Source organism: Leopardus geoffroyi, chromosome B3 (assembly GCF_018350155.1).
Source record: "Leopardus geoffroyi isolate Oge1 chromosome B3, O.geoffroyi_Oge1_pat1.0, whole genome shotgun sequence".
In the NCBI taxonomy this organism is placed as follows: domain Eukaryota; kingdom Metazoa; phylum Chordata; class Mammalia; order Carnivora; family Felidae; genus Leopardus; species Leopardus geoffroyi.
The window spans coordinates 108,458,425-108,464,424 of record NC_059337.1 but is presented as its reverse complement, the minus strand read 5'-3'; the positions used below and the strand labels follow the sequence as shown (position 1 = coordinate 108,464,424).

The 6,000-nt window shown below is 39.6% G+C and overlaps 1 long non-coding RNA gene across 1 annotated transcript in view; it reads left to right on the top strand.

Annotated features, from left to right (window-relative positions):
* Positions 1-5,148: 5,148 nt before the first annotated feature.
* Positions 5,149-6,000, top strand: part of LOC123583955 — a 71,976-nt gene continuing 71,124 nt past the window's right edge. The window contains exon 1 of the long non-coding RNA XR_006705079.1: positions 5,149-5,273. This is a non-coding gene — a long non-coding RNA (uncharacterized LOC123583955). The remainder of the gene's footprint in view (positions 5,274-6,000) is intronic.

Sequence of the window (6,000 nt, the reverse complement as noted above, 5' to 3'; positions counted from 1 at the left end):
GAACGGGGGCTACCAAACCAGACTGCTTTCGGTTAACCACCTGCTCACGTCAGTCCTGTTACTGAAGAGCGATGGGAGGACCTGGGCAGAGTGAGGGCAGCACAGACCACTGAGGACCCTCTTCACATTTCTCTATCATGTTATCTTGCATCTAGCTGAGTGTGTGCCAGCCACCTCTGCAGAGTGGGTGGAGGCAAACCTCCTCTAACAAAGATTCTGGTTTCTAATTTCCATTTAGAGAGGGCTTTTACTCCGTTCATATTCGTGGCTTGTTGTCCATTAAGGATTGATGCATTGTGCACACGAAGGAGCCTGAAGTATTTTAAGTGAAAAAAAGCTTCTAGCCTCACCTTCATCAACTACACCCTAGCTCATCATTTTTTCATAGTACATAATTTAGTATTTCCTGAGCATTCTGTTCTTTCTGAAAGCCTAAGCACTGTATGTATAATTTGCTTGCCTTGTCATTTCTGCACTCTTTTATGTGTATGGTTCAGGCATCCTGTTTGCTTAGTATGTGCAATGCCAACTTATTCACTGTAAAAAATGCACTTCTTTCTTCTTCTGGAAAATAGGAAAATTAAATATAGTGCACACATTTAAGCTGTTCCAGTGTTCACGTGGATGCTGCTGCTGAATACTTTAATGCAATGTCAGGGAATTCCATAATCCTGTTTGCTTTTTGGTTTTATTTTTACATTAAAAAAAAATATTGCATATTGTTTAATGCTACACTACAGTGTAGAAGGATGTTTTTAGTGTCTAAATGGTATACAGTCTCTTCACTCACTTCAGAGTTTAAAATTGGCTGATTCTAGAAGTGGGAGGGTTCAAGAAAATGAACACATGTGCTTAATTGTACTTTTCATGGCTCAGGTTTGTGTTTCAGAGATATTAGGGACTCAAAGACAAACACATCTGTAACTGCTCCAACAATTCCGGTATTTAAAATTTGTGTTGTTTCTGTGTGGGAGCTTCATAACCTGCATGATATTATTCACATGTATTTGTAGGTTTAGCTTTGGATGTGGAAAGGATGCTACTTGGTAAACTTGTTTTACTTTTGCTTCTTGGAATTTTTGAATCCAGCTCAAAAATCACTGGTATCTGCTCCCTTGAGCTGTAGGTGTCTGTCGGACTCTGCATTTATAATTCTCCTCTCCCCACCCCTCTTTTTTTGGTAAACTTGATAGGTCTATTGAAACGTCCTCTGCACAAATTTCCTCTTCTATGCAACAGAGAGATTTGCTTTTTTCTACCCCCTTCCACTTGATTTTCCTTAAACAAATAGTCTTGTAGATCATGCTGTGACATGCTTAGGCTCAGAGTAGCCACTGTGGTAGATAATACCTGAAATTCTACATATATATTAATTTCTGACCCATTGGAAAATATAGTCCTTGAGAAGTTGAGTTGAAACCCACACAGACTTTCAAATGCTGGATGGTTTCAAATTCAACATCCTTTCCTTTGAAGTAGTTGCTAGGAAATAATTTGAGTAACAAGTCTAGTCATCACCAAGTCCTGATAACCCACCAGGAAGATAAATTACTTCCTGTAAGTTACGACATTTCACCTCCTCCCATGTCAATTCATTATATTACTCAGTTGTAGTAAATGATATCTCTGAAAATAGTTAAAAGGATTCCAGTGTGAAACATACAAATATTCACCTATGTACAAAGTTGTATAGTATTTAAAAATAGATAAGTAGACACAACTTTTTCTCTCTTTAAATGTGTCAGTTACTGAAGATTTCTATGGCATCCTGATCCTAAAAGGAACCTCAAAGAACCATTTAATCCATTCCCAGACATCTGGACAGATCGGCCAGCATTATGCTAGTCTCTCACAAGGTGGCCAAAGTTCCTTGTGCCCTGTTTTGCCTTATTTGTGGCTTTCTTTTTTTTCCCCTCTCAGTTGAATATATCTGCTTCAGAGTATTGGGTCAATGACATGTTCTACCTAAAGGAGTAGAAAAGAGTAAAATTTGCCAGGACAAACATAATGGGGACAGCCACCATATTTTAATTTGGCAATTGTTTTCAGACCACACAACATAGAAGCAGACGTGACATTCACATTATTATGAAATGATATAAGTGTGGCTTTAAAAATACCTTCGAAAGGTTCCATAGCTTGGCTGTTGTTTCCTCTCTACCCACTCAGAAACAGAGCTTTCACAACTCTTTTCTAACAGCTATGCATCAATACCAGTTGAGGAGTAACCCGACGTTTGATCCATGTCAGAATGATCCAGACCATGTACGTGTTACAGGAATGGAACAGACAGGTCATTTAATATATTGGAAATTTGTTCCTTCAATGGTCCCATAAGTTGTGAGGGACTGGGCTATGTCACAACTGTGTTTGCTTCTTATAGTTTCTTTCCCCCTGTTTGAATCCTTCCATAGCTTTTAGTGTCCAGATGTCGTTTAGCAATTCCCAACAATTATTCTTTTTGAGGAAGTGTATCTTTTGTTCTTTTTTCTATAATTCAGTTGCCTTGTCATTCAGAAAGATTTTTATCCCGAAATCTTGTTTATTTTGGGCCAATTTTTCACTTTGGTAATATTTGTTGTTGTTGTCATAGAAAGCATGGCATTTTTATCCTAAAGGGAATTTATCTGATCTATTCCTCTCATTTCAGGGTGAAAAAAACTGAGCCCTGAGAAACTAAGTGAGCTCTTCAAGGTTAATGGACAATGGGGTAGTTGACAGAGCTGAGACTAGAACCTTCTGATTTCTGGCCTAGGGTTTTTTTTGCGGGGCAGGGGGAGAAGAATTTTCATCAACTTACGTGTTTTATTTCAAAAATTCTACTGATAATTTGAATTAGTGGCTAATTAATTTCTCCCCTGATCATTAAGATATATTAACAGTTTTTTTTTTAAATTTTATTTTTGACAGAGGAGAGACAGAGCATGAGCGGGGGAGGGGCAGAGAGAGAGGGAGACACAGAATCTGAAGCAGACTCCAGGCTATGAGCTGTCAGCACAGAGCCCGACGCCGGGCTCGAACTCACAGGCCTCGAGATCATGACCTGAGCCGAAGTCGGACACTCCATGGACTGAGCCACCCAGGCGCCCCAACAGTTCTTTAATGATTTAAATTTTAGTGCAAGTGGGGCTTTCTCCCCCTTGAAAGTAAGGACAGAATTAGGAGCCACTAACAAATAAGCAAAAATATTTACACTTAGATGGCTATAGCTTTGTACCACTTCACTTGCTAGTAATCAGTCTAGACCTGTACTTAGAGCAGCCATGTTCGCGTTTATTTTCTCCTTCCAGAGAATGCCAAGCGTACAAAGCAACTCCCACCAATCTTGCTTAAATCCCACTAGAAAGAATTTCAGAAAAAAAAATTCAAATATAAGAAAAGAATTCAAATACACAGTCTTGGGGAATTCAAAGCACATCAGCAAAGCAGACAGTTTCATGAGATGATCAGAAGGATTCAAAGAAAGTTGGAAGAAGGAAAAACCTGCCTCTGCAAGATCATGTTCCCCGTGATCATGCTATGCCATGATCCTGGGAGCTTCCACCTATCTGTTCAGCCAGTGCACAGAGCTCATGCTGACTTCAGCACCTTGTTTCTCTAGATCCTTACAGAGCTCCCTGGCTGCCACTCAAATCTGCTTTATCAGAGAGGTCTCCCTGACTGACGACAGTCAGTAAAATAGTTCCCCACCCATCTAGGCAGTCAACAGTTAGCCTGGGTTTTAACGTCCATTGCTGTCTGTCTTGTTTCCTTCCTTATCTGACTTGGTTCCTCTCTGAATGGTTAGTTCTCTTTAATATACAACCAAACAACAACGACAAAAAATGTAATTTCTTCCCCTCTTGTTAGCTAAATAATATTGTTTGGTGTGTATGGTAGGATTAATTTTTGTAAAACAGAGATGTGTATTTGCAAAATATATACAGAAGAATGTACAAAACACCTTAACCATGTAATTTTCAGGCGATGGAAGTTATGGCGATTTTCATTTCCTTTGTTATACTTTTCTTCATGGACTGATTTTATTCCAAGTAAAATCAGTCAGAGATTACAAAAAGCTCTGTTTTTGTAATCAGAGAAAACAATAGTGTCGGTTCCATGTGGGAAAATGAGTGCTGTTTAACAGAAGTTTGCAGGACATTAAAGTAAGGAGTCAGAATAAGGGCACAGAATCAAGCCTTGTTTAGGTGAGTAAATTTAGTTGAGAGAAATTGTAGTCTATAAGGGAAAAAGAAAAAAGAAACACTAGTCTACAAAATGCAGACTTTTTTTTTTTTTTTTTATGTGACTGTGGTCATAAGGGGTAACGATAGAAAACAAATCAGGGCTTCTGACCCACTGATGGTAGATTGGGTGTCTTTCTCTCCCGGGAGGAAAGACCATTCTGTAATGTCAGTAAGCTTATTAAGCCTTCAGTGATCAGCATTTTCCTCCCACCCTCCCCAAATTCTGCTTGGAGTATTATAGGGCAGACTAATGAACAAAACAAGATTAAGATCTGTTAAATTAATAATTTCATTTTCCTAATGAAAAATTTATTTTTCATTTGGAAAATTGACCTATAGCCTTGTGTTTATTTTTTCTTTTTAAATGATTTTTAAAATTTTTATTTATTTATTGTTGAGAGGGAAAGAGAGAGCGAGTGCACAAATGGGGGAGGGGCAGAGAGAGAGAGAGAGAGAGAGGGAGAGGGAGACACAATGCGAAGCAGGTTCCAGGCTCTGAGCTGCCAGTGCACAGCCTGATGAAGGGCTTGAACCCATGAACCCTAAGATCATGACCTGACCCAAAGTTGGACACTTAACCCACTGAGCCACCTAGGTGGCTGAGCACAAGGTGCCCCTACCTTGTGTTTATTTTTAATGCAGGAAAATATTAGTGAAATAAAATTGTCTTCTTAATTTAGGCATATTGGAGCAAGTTTTATTTACACTCACTGAAATGATAGTGTTGGCAATTTCTCCTTTTCTCAGCCAAGAAACCTTAATCTCCTTTCTGAAAGTGATTCTATTTGGGCAGCAAATCCTACATTAAAAATTGTTCCAGATCTCAAGTTATGTAACTGAACAGATGGCAGTCTCATGGCTTTGACATGTTAGGCTGCAATCATAGGACATGCTGAGGAACCAGCTCTGGAGCCTTCCAGTGGACAAGCAGACAGCTCCCGTGAGCAAGCAGACATGTGTGGCTGTGGGATCAGATGAAGAATTGCACTTTGGCTCAGCTTCCCATGTTCACTACCCAGGAACAAATTCCTCAGGATCCTGAAAGAGGTAAAAAACAGTTATGGAGAAACTAGTGGTAAATTTGATTGAATCATAAAAATAAACAACTCTCTGCTATAAGAGAAAACAAAATCTCTCAGGGAATGCTATACCAGAAGAGTGATTTAGTTTATGGTGCAGTTGAAATGTCAGTGGAGATAGATATTGAACTAAATGCATTTTTTAAGTTTATTTATTTATTTTGAAAGAGAGAAAGAGAGAGAATGCATGGGGGAGGGGCAGAGAGAGAGGGAGAGGGAATTTCAAGCAGGCTCTGTGCTGTCAGCACAGAGCCTGATGGGGGGCTCGATCTGACAAACTGTGAGACCATGAGATCACAAACTGAGCCAAAACCAAGAGTCAAATGCTTAACAGACTGAGCCACTCAGGCATGCCAGAGAATCTTAAGCAGGCTCCATGCTCAGCATGGAGCCTGATGTGGGGCTCAATCTCACCACCCTGGGATCATGACCTGAGCTGAAATCAAGAGTTGGATGCTCAACCTACTGAGCCACCCAGACGCCCTTGAATGCATTGTAATTGTACCTTGGGCTTGGAACACAAGGTGGCACAATGGATAAAAATCCCTGCCTTCACAGAGTTTGCAATTTAATGAGGGAGAAAGATAATCAACCAACCAATCAATCAATCAATCAATCAACAAATGAGCAAACACATACATATGAGAGTGATAAATGCCAAGAAGAAAAAAATAGCACACAGAGGTATGTATGAA